The sequence below is a fragment of the Malurus melanocephalus genome, unplaced genomic scaffold, assembly GCF_030028575.1.
Source record: "Malurus melanocephalus ecotype Western Australia unplaced genomic scaffold, MMel_1.1 scaffold_13, whole genome shotgun sequence".
Lineage (NCBI taxonomy): Eukaryota > Metazoa > Chordata > Aves > Passeriformes > Maluridae > Malurus > Malurus melanocephalus.
This window is the reverse complement of record NW_026623245.1, coordinates 3,998,799-4,016,028: the sequence shown is the minus strand read 5'-3', so window position 1 is coordinate 4,016,028 and position 17,230 is coordinate 3,998,799. Positions and strand designations below refer to the sequence as shown.

General features: G+C 45.0%; 1 long non-coding RNA gene across 1 annotated transcript in view; it reads left to right on the top strand.

Annotated features, from left to right (window-relative positions):
- Nucleotides 1-786: 786 nt before the first annotated feature.
- The window catches only part of LOC130583424 (uncharacterized), a 114,482-nt gene continuing 98,038 nt past the window's right edge, over nucleotides 787-17,230 (top strand). The window contains exon 1 of the long non-coding RNA XR_008966423.1: nucleotides 787-848. This is a non-coding gene — a long non-coding RNA (uncharacterized LOC130583424). The remainder of the gene's footprint in view (nucleotides 849-17,230) is intronic.

Below are 17,230 nucleotides of genomic sequence, written 5' to 3'. Positions count from 1 at the left end.
CTTTGTCTAAAATTCCAGTTCAGTCAAACTCAAATCTTTTAAGGTTCAAAAAGAWCTTTTTGCTTTAATTATCACAAGTCTCTGTTCCCCAGCTCAGGGTATGACTAAAAGCCATGAGAAGGTAGGTCATGGAAATTTTCAGCTCTTTGTTTGGTGTTAATGCAGTGTTGGTGCCTTTCAGCAACTGCTTGTTTTCACATCCCTGCCACTGGCCAGGCAAGTTTCCCTAAAGAGGAACTTCTCAGTGGGGCAGACGCCCAACRCTGCCTCTCCAGTGGGATTCAACCCATGGCCACGAGGGAGACCAGCTCCAGGAGCAGAGGCTGGGACTGTCAGCCTTTGGCAATGCTAAAACAGGAATTTTTTGTCAYRTGGGAGATGTAAGTGGCACCCAGGTTACAGCCACAATCTCACTGCTCAGGTAGGCTCTGCATTCATTTGGCTGTGTTGAGGKATTGATTCACTGGAAGCCACAGTCCCGATGTGGGTGCTGCAGGGTCACCCAGAAATGGGTGGGAATATTTTGCAAACCAGGRAAGACTTCGGCATCTCTGGCACTGACCTACTTAGCAGAAAAAACTCAATATTAAAATGGAATTAAATGAATGCACCTTGACCACAGTTWAGCAACATATTTAACCACATATGTCTGAAATTAGCTTTTTAATGGGAATTAGATGTTCTCAGTGAGTGGGACTTGCTGGAGCACACAAGGATCTGAATTTATGACTAGAGAYAGGTATCTGTTGAGTGGAACAGTTGCAGGAGGGTGTGATATGGCTTTAACTTGTTTTCCCTGTGTTGTTTTTTCCATAGGGACAATCAAMACACTACAGCAGAGAGCACTGGTAAGAAATACTTCATCAAATTATTCAGCCTTCTTGTTTCAGAGCTGCTTCTGACTAGACTTTCCTTTTCCCATGTTTTGGCATCACCTTGAAATTATTGGATCGTTTTAAATGAGAGGGGGAAAAAAGTGTTCCATTTCATGTATCCCTTTTTGTTTCTTTTGACTCTCTGATGCTGGTGGTATATTTTGAGTTGTTTGGGTCACTGGGTGTTGCTTCTAATTCTTGATTGAATCACTGGAACTGTTAAGTGTCARAATGAAAGAAATCAAAGGGATTTAAAATATCAACACAAACTTCCAGGAAGGATTTGCCTGACTGTTAAGTGAAAAACATGGCACTCTGGTCATGAAAAATGAGAAATAAATTCACAGGTATGAGTCATGTTGGAARGAAAAATTGTAAACTCAGCCTGGAATATTGCTGAGGCAAACCTATGAGTGTGGGTCTTTGTGGCTGCTGTTCAGTATCCATTAAGGAGATTTGGTTAGATTTTCAGTGGGTATCAAAAGCAGTAAGTAAATCTTGATTAGCTGAGAATTTGCCCCCACATATGCCATAGGAAGAGTGTGGATAAACTGGTGTAGAAGGGCAAGAGATTAGGGACAGAGCAGCACAAAAAAACCCACCAAAATCAGATGGATGTGACTGCATTGGCGAGTTCAAAACCGTGTCACAGAAACATAAATTCAAGGTTTACTGAAGATTTTGTGTATTATGATAGTTATGTTTTCCAACCATGTATTTGTACTTACAGGTGAGTTTCCAAGACCAACATTTGTAGAGGTGCAAGAACAAATGCATGAAGTATGAGTAGCTTTAAAAACATCTCTGCTTATCAAAAGGCTTTGAGTAGGGGGACTCTGACACAAGCTTTTCAATATTTCATAATTCTGGAAAAAATGAACCCTTCACTTTAGCATAAAGGGCTGCATTCAGTTTGCGTTCCTGTTTGGTTACCTTATTGAGTACCTTATTACYTTTGGCCTTGACCTATTTGCACATCACTGGAACACTCTCCTATAGCTAATGCTACACATCAGGTTTGCAAAAATGACTGCATTTGAGTCACTCAGTAAATCTTCCAAGGAGCTCAAAGGTCATAATACAAGGAATATCTGAAATAACTCTCCAGAAAAATGAGAAGAACTCAGGATGTGAGCATCAYAACATTTGTTTCTGGCAGCCCATGCTGTTTTGTTGCTCCCTGCAAGGTGTGTCAGAATAGAGCATATAAGTATGTTTAAAATAAAGGTATGAATTACCTCAGCTTTTCCCCCTGTCCTCCACTTGTGTTTTGATTTGTTGTTCTTCCTTTCTTTTTTGATTTCCTCCCCACTTTCTTCTTTAACTCTCCCTGCCAAGGGGGAGGCTGCTAAAATTGCCAATCCACCCTGTATATGCAGCTTTTCCTATTGATTTTGCACAGAACCCTGGTCCGAAGCCCATCACAGCTCCAGGGGATTCTTTTCATGAGCTTCCATGGGCTTGAGATCAAGTTGAGTAAGGAGAATTTTTTCCAGTGTGCATCTTTGTGCTCTCTACCCCACCTGTTTCCCACCAGACCCTGTCACGGATATTAAATGTAATTCATGGCTAATTATGGGTATTTACACCTCGACCTCAAAGCCATCCGCTTCCACCTGCGCTGTGCCTGYCGTGGGCTGGGGGAGCGGCGAGCGGGAGGGACACGGGAGCAGCTGTGTTTGTTTGATCTCCTCGCTGCCAGGTCCCTGTGCTCAGGGCTGGAAAGGCGGACGGAAGCTGCTAATAGAAGCAGAACTAAAGAAATATACAGAGCAGCTCAGTGTTCCCAAGTACACAGCCACCGCTGGAAAGAAAAGAGTGAGAACAAGAGGGAAAAGCCCACGGAGGCTGYGGAAACTTCCGTGTAAATACAAACAGGCCCTGTGTTGCTGAGTGTTCCCTTTGATTTCCAAAATGTTGGGAGAGTTTGGCCATAGGCTTGCACTTCCTCTGGAGGCTGGAAATGGCTGCATGACAAGCAGAAGGTGTTCCTGCAGAGACCGAGGGTTTCTGGGTCAGGAAAGCCAGGGCCTCCCATGGTTTTGGTTAAGATGGTTTGAGACAGCAAACAAGTGCAAAACAAACAGGAACAGATTTTGTGGGGGATGTTTGGTGGGTCTGGAACGGAGAGATTCCTTTCAGGTGCGACACATAGTGGCTTTGGGGGTTGCTTTGAGCAACCCAAAAGGGCAGGAAGATGAAATATGGAAATGGTTGGGGTTTTGCTCCCAGGGAAGTAGCAGCTGGACTTCACATAGAGCCAGAGAGAGGTTTATGGATTCAGTACTAAATACTGTTTGCCTCTGCAGAGCATTCCAAGCAACTGTGGCTGAGACTTCCCACCCCTTTCACTGCCTGTAGGCACCTGGGGCTGCTCAAACCTGGCTTTTGTGGAAGCCAGGGACACTAGGTAAATGGTGGGAGGTTGGGGACCATATTTTCAAACCTTGCTCCCCTAAACTGAATTCCTAATCTCTGCATTTATARACTTAATTTTAAAAGTAATAATTTCTGAGATCAGACTGTTGAAAGTGCTCCAGGCATTCAGGGTGAACAAGGAAGGACAAAAGAGCACAGGAATGGTGAGACTGGACCACACCAAAGATCCAGTCTCCTGCACTCATCCAGTGTTTGTGGATGCTCAGAGACCTGACAAACTAAAATATTGTTTGATTTAGGAAGTATGCAAGTTCACAGTGTCATTTTTAAGTCAAGTTGGGGAAAACTTTTGGTTACAAAATACTGGAATATTGCCCATTTACTTATGCTGCAACCCAAATGGTAATGAGAAGCAGGAATGGGTTCTTCCAGTCATTGTTTTAAGTTCTCATTCACTGAATCTCACCAGAAGGATGCAGGAGTTGCTCTTTGAGTTACTGCTGTAGTATGGGCTTATTTTTCACTATGTCTCTCTTCTATCAGTTCACCTTTAAATATTCCTAACAAGCCAGAGGAAAGAAAGAGCTGGTCATTAAAAAAGCAAAAGAAAATAGTGAAACACATGACTGGTTATACAAATTTCTGGTGAGCATCTTTGCATTTCAATAAATATTTTGGATGATTTAGAAACGTGGATCTTTTTCCCTTTTGCTCCAAACCTCAGATTTTCAAAAATATCAGGAGAAATGCAGGGAAAAATTACTATTTCCTTACATTTTTGCATGGAGAAATTTATCTAACTAAAGTATGACCTTGTAATTGAATTCTCAGTGGAAGTATTTTTATCCTCCATATTATACAGACAGAGAAGTGCAAAGCACTTGCAAATTKGGAACTTGTGGGAAAACCCTGCTGTATCCAACTGCCTGCCCATGCTGGCAGTGATGCACCTCAGTCCCCAAAATGAGAGGAATTTTTGGGGCCTGTCTTTTGATGGAGAACAAGAAGGAAACAGCTGTCTCTCGGGTTCTAGCCAGCAGGAAATGATGGACTCATCTCTCCAGAGCCCAGCCAAAGGGTTTTGTCACTCTCCCTAGAGCCAGATGGGGGCTCAGAAATGCTCAATTTGTCCTTTCTGCTTAAAAATCTCTGATCAGATMATGTGATGGTCCTAATGCTGCCTGKTTTGSTGAAGGAAAGCTGCAAATATCTCTTCTGCATCACTCTTCCTGTGGCATRACTTTTACAGCTTTGTATTTCCACAGCCCTTCTCTGGTGTCTTTTTCTCCCTTTTACTGACAGGAAGGAAGGGATCAACAACAAAACTCAACTGAGCAAGGTGTTTCATGCAGGGCTACAGGTGCTGCTAGCATGACCTGAGATAGCTCTGAGCCCAAAAACCAGATCAAAGTGGAAATGTTGGGAAATACAAATGTGCAGTCTGTTTTCTGACAACCTCACCCCTCACCAGCCAGCAGCTCTGCAGCCAACACTAYCAACACAGGGCAGGAGACACATCCCACACAGACAAGCAGGGTAGGAAATATCAACCCTCTACTGGGAATGGGTTTTAATGGGAGAAAAAAATTTAAGTAGCGAGTTGTCGAGGGATTTCAAGGAACTACATTTTCCAGAAGCAGAATTTAGCTTATGACTCTTTTTTCTTCTTCTGTTTTTTGGTTGTTTTTTTTTGTTGTTTGTTTGTTTGTTTGTTTTTTTGTTGTTTTTGTTTTTGTTGTTTTTTTTTTTAATAGTGTTTTCTCATTGGCTGATTATGATCTTTCCAGAAGGGTAAAAAAGGGGCCCTGCAGCACGCCTGGTCTGAAGGGCTCAAATTAGGAGTTATCAAGAATCTCCCTGTAGCCAAGCAGCTAATTCCAGCGGCAGAACAAGAGAGCTTCTGTTACCACACTGTGCTGAACTCCTGCTGCTCTTTCCATGACAGGTGTGGGCCCAATACCTGTTTATCAAGGGTCTTACTTATATAAAAGTAAAAAGTTCAGGAAACTAAAAAATCTGAGTCACTGTCTGCTGAACTCCCAAATAAAATAGTTTTATTTTCCAACCAACCCAGTTTTCCTAATTTAAGCCCAAGGAAAAGAAAGAAAGTAAAAAAACTTGCTTTGAACCCTGACCTTTGGAGGTGTATCCCCCCCTGGGTGATTCATCTGTTTACCTTAGGACAATTAAATGTGAGTCAGTTTAAATAAACTTTAAAACCAAAGGAAAAATACGCTAAAAACAGACCTGACCCCACCCCTTCTCCTACTAGGGACAAACTAAGAAATATGAAAAAATGCAACACAGATCACATTTTCAGGAAAATCCTGAGGAATCCAGAGTGAGGTGGCAAGTCATGGCAGCTCCTGTCCCTCACCAGGAGCTGGAAGATGGAGCTGCACCAGCATGGACCCTGTGATGTCCCCACACTGCCACCAGCAGCAACTGGCCACCACTAATAAGCTAATGCAGGGGCCATCAGAGTCGTTAACCCCAATGCAATATAGTTTAATGCTTCACCTTTAGGCTACCAGTCAGTGGCTTCAAGGAATTTCAGTTCAGTAATGTCCTGACAGCTTGAAATATTTGGCACTGATAGCAGCTGCTGCTGGCTGGGGAAATACAGCAAGGACTCAGTAGTTTGCAGCAGATAAAAATGTAGATAAAATCACCAGAGACTTATTAGCTGAGGGAGAGGGGGAGGAGCAAGAACAACCTCCCCCTGTAAATAAAGCAGTGCTAAATGCTGTATGTCAGGGTTTATGCCTGCAAGAGATGTGGCAGCTGGAGGGTGTAGCTCTTAAGAGGCCATTAATGGAAAGAATCAAAGCTGCTCTCAAGCCCTTGGAGCAGGATTGCCAGGGCTGTTAGCAGGCATGTGTCGGCTCAGAGACTGCCCGCAAAGTGGTGGAATTGCACAAAAATAACCCTGGCTTTGGGCAAGTTTTTCACTGACTTTTGGTTTCCACAGTTGCTCAAGTACCTTCAAATCACACTAAAACCAGAGGAAAAAAAGGGTGAGTGCAAGAAAAAGCAGATCATCCATGCAGATACAGGGAAGCACCAGCCACTCTCTGAAACTCATAGTAGAACCCTGAGAAGTGGGGACATGGCTGAGAAGAACTGTGGCCTATCCTCCTCTCAATGCAGGCAAAGGCTCGAACAATTCCTTGCTGATATTCTCTCAGCTCGGGCATCCCTCAGCACTTCTCTGCCAAGAGGGACAGTCACTCCTTCTCTCCCAAGCACCCAGAGSTGGCAGCAGGGAGAGGTGCCGCAGACTTTCAGAGAACATTCTCACCTTTGTCAAAACCACATGTTTCTTRGGGAAAGAGATCAGGCTTTTTTCTTCCAGGAGGATTTAAAACAATCTCAGGGATTCATTTCCCCTCATTAATGGCAAAGTGATCTCTATGTATCAATTGACTTAGGGATTGTATCTGCTATACATTTCAGTCCTGGCATTGCTTCTGACATTGTGATGAGTGATCAGCCTTCCAGTGCCAAAAGGGGCTACAAGAGATCTGGAGAGAGAGCTGGAGAGAGAGACTTTTTACAAGGGGCAATGGCTTCAAACCAACGGAGGGCAGGTTTAGATTCAGAAGTTCTTGCCAGTGAGGGTGGTGAGGCCCTGGCACAGGTTGCCCAGATAAGCTGTGGCTGCCCCATCCCTGGAAGTGTCCAAGGCCAGGCTGGATGGGGCTTTWAGCAGCCTAGTCTAGTGGAAGAAGTATCTGCCAGMCAGTCTTTATKGTCCCTTCCAGCCCAAACTATTCTATGATTCTGTTGCATTTTTTGTTGGCCTTGGGACTCAGGGACACAGGGACTCTCCTAGCTGTGATCACCAGAAGCTGCTATTGGAAAYTTCAGGCCATGAGCATGAAATGGAGAAGCAATGAGGATCCACCAGCACTGTGTGAAGCTCTACCTTATGCTTATTCCTCACCTCCTCACAGTGACTTCATGCTGGAGAGGAGCTRTGAAAGTGTAAGATGAGAGAAAGAGGTGGTGGTAAAGAAACTGCGTGGAAAATGGGAATGGCTCCTCTTTTCCTCAGCAGTCAGGAATGTGATTGTCAGTATCTGTAGCTGCTCCTTCCCCTGCCTGGTGTGAGCAGCCCTGCACCATCTGTTTTGGCACCTGTGTTCAAAGATCACAACAGGAGCCAACACTCACAGAATCCAACATCATCCACTTCTTGGATCATTTCACTTCAAGGAGTGCAACCAGACATCCCTCACAGTAAGTGGGTGTGCTCCTGAGGACCTGGGAACAAGGAAATTCTGGAAATTTAATGGGAAGGAGGCTGTGCAAAGGCAGGTGTTGCTCCCAAGCAAGAGGTCTAGCTGTGTGACTGGGGCTTTGTCAGTGCCAGGGCTCAACACAAAGCTGCCAAGCTGTTCTCTGAGCTTTCCCTGGGAACTTCTGTTAGTTTTAAACAGGGCACAGGGTATGCACCCAACACRAGCCATGGGACCCTGTGAGGTAGAAATGCAGATTTCCTGCCTGCGTCTTCACCGGTAGAGAATATATGGGGAATTGTAGAGAAGGCAGGCAGTCTCATGGGGATACTGGGAGAAACCTTTCAAATTAATTTTGTGTTATTAGAATGTAACTACCTGCATGTTTTTGAAACGAGAAATCTCTTTTCTACAGACTTTCCATTGCTAAAAGCTTGTGTGTCACTTAGCTGAGCATCCAAAACTCTGGCAGTGGGAACACTGAGTCTGCGTGCTGCTGATGGGCACAAATGGATGTTGCTGGGGTAGCTGGCCCAGAATTAAATCCTCTGCCATCATGCTGTACCAAACAAAAATGTTCTGCAAATCAAGTCACTGCCATCAGGCATAACCCAGGAGCCTAAACTAAGTTAGGTGAAGTAATTCATTATTTAATTCATCAAGAAACATGAAGCAAACTCACCTGCATGTTGCTCACACACAGAGTTCTTCTCACAAGCTGTGCACAAACCAACTGCAGTCRGCACAGACCGATGGCCTTTGGAAGACATGTCTGTTCTTTTGGTTATTAGGAAAACAGGACCCTATTCTGCATCTCGGTCTGGTAAATGTTCCACAGCCCAAACACATGGGCTGTGGAGGTATTTTTAAATCACAGGCAAATCTAAGAATATGTCAGTCTGCTGGCTGGAGATTTATCTGCAGGGAAGGGAGTAGGTTTACGACAGGATTCTGGTGCTGTCTAGCAGGGAGCCTGTCACAATAACGCGTGTTGTTGAACTCGGCAGTGGGTGTGAATGCACTGTGTAACATTTSTGCTGCCGCCCTCTGATCCCAGAATGTGCAGCTGTGGGATGCGCTGGCGTTCGGCGCGTCCCCGTCCCGGAGCGCTGGGGCCGCGCCCGCTGYTGTCAGTAGATGGCGCTGTTTCTATGGCCTGTCCGCCGCGCTCCTCAGCCGCTTCCCGGGCCTTCCCGAGGGAGCCGCGCTGCGGGGATGAGGGATTCGGGAACGAACAGCGACCTGGAGCACATGGACACCCCAGAGGAGAACCAGCCAGCCCCGAGCTGCCCCACAGGGTCTGTGCTCAGGATCTGCCGTGTCCCCTCAGCTCAGGGCTGTCCCCTCCCCGTGCAGGCCCCAGACGCGTGGGCCCGCGCACAGCCGGTCTGCAGGTGCCAAAATCGCATGGGACTCATGTTTGGGTAGTGTCAAAGCGCCAGGCATCATCAGGAAAGCTATAAAAGAAGATGCTTGGTCTACCCCTGCATGTTAATGAGTTCAAATTCATCCCTCGCTGTTCCTCCTSTGAGCTGCTTTATGCTATTCTAAAACTATATAATTTGCTGTCAGCAGCTCCTTGATTTGTTTAGGCTCCACACCAGCATTACGTTGGAAAATTATTTCAGGCTATTTGGTCATCGTCACTTACACGAGATGTATTCAGCTCCTCACCTACAGGGCTTCCAGTGCTGCAGGCTGGACAGCTTGCTGCTTCTGAGCACATGGAGAAAAGGTGTGAGGGTGTGCAAAGAGATCAAACAGAGCCCCGAGTCTGGGATTGCTTCCATGCTCTGTGGATTTATGCTGCACATCTAGCAGAGGGACTCCCAGAAGGGTCTATTGTAATGTGGTTCCTAAGCATTCAGATTTACTGTCCYGCATTAAAATATCTCCAGCCTCCTAACTGGAGATAGCATCCTGGGATTAAAGCCCAAAACAATTGCTGGGCTGTTAGAAAACTTCTTTAAATAGTCCTACCCAGCGATTTCTTCATTAGGTAATGGCCAACTAGAATGTTCCTGCCTTTGCTTTCAGGCCTCCTCTTTAATGACCTCAAAACAGGTGAGATCTGGGAATTTGAAGGGAATGCTTTGCACTTAGTAGCCATTAGGTCAGCAGAGCTTTACTGACATGCTGWGTGTTTACACAGCTTCCAGCAGTTCAAAAAGCCAAAGGAGGATCACAAGTCTATCTTCAAGCCAAAGGGAGAAAAGATTGACACAGGATTGTAATCATCAGAGTCTGRAAAAAGCCTTCTTGTCTGTTTTTAAACGTGTTCAAACAAGACGTGACTCTTTGTACAACAGGGGCACRGGGAAGGTGGGCAAATGCCATTCTTGTGGTTTAATTAAGGACCCCAATGAGGATCTAACAGATGCAGTGTGAGTTGTGCCTAGTTGGTCTCTCATGTGTGTCAGGAGGGAGGGAGGGGGGGATACCGGGGTGGGTGGAAAGGGTGTGGGATGTGAAGGACGGTGTGTGGCAGCTGTTCACAGCAAATACTATTCTAGCTCATGGCTATGTGTTCCAGCCCTGTTGGAAAATTACATCTAAATAACAGATCACGAAAGAGCAACCCTGACAAGGCCTGTAATTTAGTCTCAAGAGGAAATTCTTCATTCATCAACTGTACAAGGGACTAAATTAGTTCCCTGCTGGACGAGGCTTTGCTGGCAGCTTGCTCTGAGGGCCAGCCCTACCTTAGAGCAGGTCCTACTGGGGAGTCACTCCTGCAGGGACAGACCTATTCTCAGCCCATTGCACGAGAGAGACACCACGCTCCAAGCCCAGGGCATCATCCTTGCTTGTGTTTTGGGGGTTGTGGGGATGCAGCTGGCACTGTCTGAGGTAGTGGGACAAGGGGGTTCCAGTGAGGGTGAGCGTGCTTTGCCTGAAGGTGAAGTGTCACCCAAAGGCAGCCTGCCCTTCCCATCAGTGCTTCTTGCAGTGGACTCTRCTGCTTGGATTAGGACAAAAAAGGATACTATCCTGCTGTCATGGCTCTGTCACTGCAAAGCTCTTACACAGCTCACTGCATGTGCTGGTGTCAGGATGTTGCTGTGTTCCTGTGCTGTCTGGACAAGAAGAGGGCACCCAGAAGGCCTCCTGGCTGGAACAGCTGATATAGCAGAGACCTCCTCTAGTTGTGGAGCTCCATTCCTACACATACAGAGGCATGCAAATATGCATTTCTTTTGATTATGGCAGCAGCAAGTTTTTTAAAGTATTGACTTTGTCGATTTCCTGTTAATGCTTCCCTTGCACATGACAGCAAGGTGTGTATCGTTTTTGCCTTTACAGGAATTGCTGTTTTTCAGGAGCATTAGCAGCTCTCCAGTTCCAGAGGCCTGGCATGAGGGTGTGGAGAATAAATCAAAGTCACCCTGATCTGTAAGAGGTGTCCTGAGCAGTTAAACACAGCTCTATACATTTCTTCTCTATGCTTTCAATCTGGTTCTGCCACTTTCACTCAKGCTAAGAGTATCACTCTCAAGGATCCATTCTATTTGTATTTGGAGCTGTTGAGAACACCATGGGAAGTCAGGAATTTTTCAGGATCAGCCCCAAGTTGTAATAACAACGATCACGTAATTGCAAGAGGACTGGCTGTATCTGCTCAGATACCTCTGAAATCCCTGTATCTTAAGTTCCCTGTGTTCAGAGACATTCTAATGCAAGTCACAGTCTAGTTTATTCTAGATAACACTTCATCATCATCTGTACTGTCCAGTATTTTCTGACTGGTGTCTTCTTTAACCTATGGATCAGTTCCAGGTGTTTTCAGGATAGCATGAAAAAGAGATAATTATGTATTATTTCTGTCAGACTGTTTTGTTTGTGTCTGGAAATATAGGGACTTTTGTCTGCTTAGAAACAAGCTGGTCATCTGCATGCCTTTATTCTTGTGGTTCTTTAGTCCTGTTTTGATGGTCTCTGAGGTGTTTGGTCAAGGTAACTTTCTATAGCAATGCATTTTCTAGGTTAGTTGTATATGGAGGCATTGCTTGTTTTTAACTTGTTTTTTTCATTTCTTACAGTTTCACTGAGGGCTTTTATGCCTTGTGTTAAGGGATCAAATTGTGCATGAGGTGCCCCCCACCCCCTTCCACTCTTTCGAGGAATGCTACTGTTGCATCCCCTCTTACTCACCCTACCTTCAGATTAAACACACCTATGCCTTTCAAACTCTCTACCAAAACTTCTCTGCTGTTTGTCATTTCATTTCTTCTCCACACCCTCTTCTGAAGCTGTTACTGCTRTTCCTCAGCGATAAGGGTATGTTAGCAAATACAGTGAACAGCTTCTCCTTTGGTCTGAGAGGTAAATCAATATTTAAGGCCTTGTAGGATGTTTTCCTTTAGGAGGAGCAATGGATGACACAAGCCAGGTGTGCACCTTGACACAACCTGTTTATTTGCAAAGAATGCTTGTGTCCCCAAACACAAAAGGAGCAAACAGTGGAAAGTCCTGTTGCTGGCAGGAGTCAGTCCTGCCAATCCATTCTGAGCTGCTGGGATCTCTGCTGCTCTGCTCACCATTTGCTTTTTTCCCTGCCACATACCCSCTCCTGGACCTTGCCAAGCCATGCTCACATWCATTCAGTAGCAGCTGGGATAACCACCTCTGCCCAAAGATTTGTCTSAGGATCAGACCTTGGCAGGGACTGWGGCTCCTATTGTTCACAGCTACCTCCCTACATAAATGACTTTCTCCTTTCACGCACAAAAAAGGGACATCTGACACCCACTGGCTTTGTGCAGAGCTGTTATTTGCTACACACCAATGACCCGCTTGAAGGCAGCCATTAACTCACATTAAAGAGACCCCATTACTAGAAATATGTTCAGTCTGGTTTTCTGTCACATCCTTCCCCTTTTTAATACTTTATTTATTTGGCTTGCTGTACCAGGTATGGAGAGTTTTCTTTCAGTTCTTTAAGCTAAATTCTCCCTGGCTGCAGGCAGTGACAGGGAATATGTGTGCCAAATATAAATTTTCCACTGTACTCTGTAGGAGGCATTACCTACACTTGTCATCAGTGAATTTTGTCTTCCAACTCTCCTGCTTGTTCTGAGTCCCTGTAGTATTCACCTGTGTTGATGATCCTAAATAATTTGTTCCAATTGGCAAATTTGCTATCTGGGTGCTGACCCATTTCCTAGAGGGGGTACGTCTGGATGAAAATATCTGTGCGAGGTTTGGCTAAAAGTCCATTTCTGGACAAAGCTATTTTATAGGATGGTCCTTTCTAGTGCTGAAGCTAAGCGTAGGGCTTCTCTGATGTGTCCTGCCTAGTCAGATAACAGAGCAAAGCTGTTTTGCTAGGGAAGTCTGAGGGAGCAGAATTGAAGTCTCAGGAGACAGGAGGTGTCCAGCTTAGCTCTGCAGCCTGGTCACTCTGCAGGACTCAGCAAAGCCCTGCTCCCATTCCCACCTCTCTGGCTCCCAGGGTTCTCCTGAGGGTTAACCATCACAGACACATCATCTTTCTTTTGTACTGAAAGAAAGACTCTTTAGTATGTCTACATGAAAGAGCCCTAAATGAACAAAAGTGGCCTATATGGAGCTTTGTGGCAGTGTTGCAGCACTGAGGATAAGTTACAGTGGCTGCCTAACCTYGACATCTGTTACAGTGCCTGCTAAATGCAAGGCATTATTCCTGCTACCAGCAGAGATGGCAACAAGCTCTGCCGTGTCCTAAGTTTCATTGCTTTTATATTGTCTCATACCTGGCAGATCTAACTGTGGTACCTTCTGCTCCTTGCTGGTTTTTTTTCCTACAGTATTGGTTGGACTATGAAAAATATCGTGGTTTCAGCTGAAGGTCAGGCAGCCCACAAAGCACAGAAAGAGTGCTGCTCAAATTTGGTCCCTYACCACATTTATTGCACTGAACTCACTTTCCCTTTTGCATTGGCCACTAAGGAGTAAATGAATATCCCATTCCATAAAACAGCAATCAAGAGCACAATTTTCACTTCCCCCAAAGAGTTAGAGTAATAGGGTGCAATAGCATTTTCACAGGGTATTAGAGTGGAATGGTAAAGGCATGTTTTAGTTCTCAGTTGAGAGGGAGGAGCTGATGCTGAGACTCGTGCTGAAGGTCACATACCTTCTTGTCATGGGGCTGAGACCAGATATCCTAAGTATTGACCTCTGCTCTCTCCATAAGAGCACTCTTCCTTTCAAGACAGGAGCTGGTGAAAGCTGATCTCACACGTCCAGGTGAGATTGTCACCTAACAGCTCCTTGAAAATATGAGTTATTCCTCTTGCTGGGAACAACTGAGGGTACGACCTGGATTTCATGCTGTTCTTTTGATATTAGAGTAAAAACAAAAACCTTGGGAAACTGTTGAAGCTGCTGACTCATAACCATACCCATTACATGACTAGCAGCTTTCATCTCAAATTGCTTTACAGTGAGGACCAGAGGCTCTCTTCACGCCAAGGCCTGAAAATTAAGCACTGCTTGCTAAAGGAAAGAGCAATATTTTTAACAGGAGCAGCTCCTGCACTTCCAGAACGTCCCATCAGTGTGGATTGCTAGTGGCTGCAGGAGCGGCAGCAGCTCTTCAGGGTTACCTCAGTGACTATCTCTGTGCTGGCACATTATTTTGTGGTATGGCTTCACCTCAGGTTTTCCTCATTTGTGCAAAGAGTGACAGSCTCCTGGAGTGTAATTTACTTTATAAAGGCTGAAAAGTGCCCAGCTGGTGTCAGCTCTGGGCCCTGGCCAAGAGGGAGTTCATGAACCGGTGAGCTCGTAACTGGCCCCAAAGCCTGTAAAATGCTGTGCAAAAACACGGCCCACAAGCTCCTTTCTTGCACTGCAACCACATTTCACTGTTAGGAGGCTAAAGTTTTTTTTTTTGCCTTCCTCTTTTTCTTTTCATTCCAGGACACAGCTTTACTTTTAACTGATTGCTTGAAAAGGGTTGCCTGTCACCCTGACGTGACATTTCTGRCTCAGAGCTAAAAGACCATCGACTCTGTCACATGTACAGCACTTTAGGAACTTCCATAGTTGTGTTCATGTTTGGATATTTGTGCCTGGAGGACTGGGCTGACTCACAAGGAGCTCTCCAAAGGGATGCAGGAAGGGTGCTCCTTAGGAGCTCATAGTCCCTGCACGCCAGGGGGACCCCAGCACAGTCGTGTTGCTTAAAATGAGGGCAGTGTGGAAGTCTGTGRCAGTGGGAACTTGGAGAACAATTTTCTGTCTTTCCATCTGACAATGTGACTGCAGCCTTTTCTTTCAAAAATCTCAACCTCTGCAATAGCTGCAAAGGATAAAAGGGTATCTGTGGCCTTCCAGCTTAGACTGGAAGTTTCTCTGGGCAGGACTTTACAGCATTTGAATCTGTGAGAGCTTACTTCAGCTTCTGGGTGGTAAAACAGCACATGCATGATTTCCTGAGGGGGATCTGAGTGGCTTATAGGGAACCATGTGTGAAGAGACTAGAGGAACTCCAGTGTTCTGCTGAACTGGGATTACTGGCTTTTCTCCCACCTCCTTTTGCCACACCAYTGCAAATCTAGGTAGTAAAAATAATAGCAATGACCGAGGTCATGTCTAGGGTAGAAATGCTTTACAGTGTGTGCCATAATGGCAAAGCCCTCCTTGCCTGAACACAGCTTCCAAGGAAAGCTGWACTTTCCATCCACACACTGTGACCCCCCTGGTCACCCAGCCCAGAGCCCAGCAGAGTGACCGATGTGCCACAGCCACAACTGACCTCTCTGCCCAGAGCAGGGGTTTGGGAGCACAGGAAAGCAGCCCAGGTCCCTCACGTCTAGGTCAATTGAATGATTGCTGTGGCAAACAAATCCCCTCAGCACCTTGAACTCAAGTARCTCATTCATTTTTTCAAGAGTTGCTATGACACAAATGCTTCCTTTAACTGTGGGAAATAAAGGAGGTAACCATATCTGCTTGCRTTTGAAAGACGTAGACACCGTGGACTTATAATTGCACGCACTCATGATTAGCGTCATTATCTTCCCTCGTTTTATCTTTTTTTTTCCATGAGAGCTTGCCCCACAGAGCCTTTCTGCTGCCAAATCTGTAGCATTTACGTTAGGGCACTTTAACAAGACAGGGGTATGTGTCAGGGTCTGCAGCTTGGATTGCAGTGACAGCTCTGGGTGGATTGTGCTCTCCTATCTCATTTTGTGATCCTGTATGGAAAAGGGTTATATATATATGTATGTGTATATATATATATATATATATATATATATATATGTATAATGAATGGCACAAATCAGCCATGGTACTTTCTCTGCTAGGTTTCTGTTTTCTTCACACCTGAGGACCAGGATGTTTGGCTCTGCAGAGCATCCCAGGATATTTAGACTCTTGGACTTCAGGGAAGGAGGAGCCCCATTGTTTCGGAAGGACTTGTACCGTGTCTCTCCTGTGAGCTTGCTCCAGGAGGTTTCTCCATGTGGGCATGTGGAGAAGCTGCTGTTTGTCGGAGAGAAGGGGATTAAGTCACCTTTACTTCTGATTAGCTCAGATTCTCTTTTTAGAAGATGGATTATAGCATAAGATATGGCAATATAAGTGCTGGTTATTAAAAGAATATCGAGAGAGAACTGTTGCTCTTTTGGGGAGCAAGATAAGTTTGTTCCCAGTGAGGGCTACAACTCAAGCAGACTTTCCTATGCTCATGCTACTCACACTCTTTTCCATGACTGTAAAGGAAAAAGAGSTTTTTATATGCCCATCAGCAAGGGGCAAGGTAAAAATTTTGCCAGCTGTCATTTTTCACTTGRTTCTCTAATTTTCAACATCACTGTGTAAAGCCTGGCTAGATAAGCCTATAATAAACATGCCTGTGTTTGCATATGTGAAGGCAACTCATATAGTGATCCTCAGAGGCTTTGCTAAAGTGTGGAAGGTTTACCACCACATATCTTGCATTTGGAAGAATGAAGGGGTATGCAAACTTGAATTCGCTCCCAGTCCCAAAGACCTATTCCTTGTGTAAAGGGCTAAGAGGATAAGAGGGGGTAGAGTTTGGGTGCCAGTGCTGTATGACCTCATAGTTTGGGAATTGGCGCAGACACCTGATCAGGTTGGAAATTGATGTTGAGATAGTTTCCAAGGTCTGGTTAGTATTTTAAGCCTCTCAAAAGCCAAATTCAGTTCTTCATGTCTGTCCTCAAAACCCACTACATCTTGCAGAGTAAATGAAATTAATGTGAGAACAAAATTTTACCTCACTAGGAGTGAGTCCTTTAATGTAACTTGTGCTAAAGCACATGACAACAAAAATGAAAATTTGGATATTTTTTTCAAATTTGAGTCCTTTTCAGTTATTATTCTTTTGCTCATTACCATTGATGAGCTTATTAGTGCAGYTTGAGGGAGGAAACCTGACTCTGCAGTTTGAGATTGCATTCATTTCTTCGCAGCGCCCATGGGATCTGGGTTGTGTGGCACAGGCAGGGATGCAGTTGGCCAGGAGCTGCCTCTGACAGCAGCCAAGAGAAACATTTTTTGGGAAGGTAAGTGTGCAGTAGGCACATATAAACCCATTCCCAAAGCAGTAAAATGTAGCTTCTGTGCCCTGGAAATTMAAAGGTTTTATGCATTCAAAAGCTTTTGTTTGCTCACCATTTGTAGCTATTATATTTCTATAATATTACCCTYTGTATCTATTGTGTTCATTTTTTTCCCTATCGGTAGAGGTGGGGGGGTTTTATTCTTTTCAGTGTATTCATG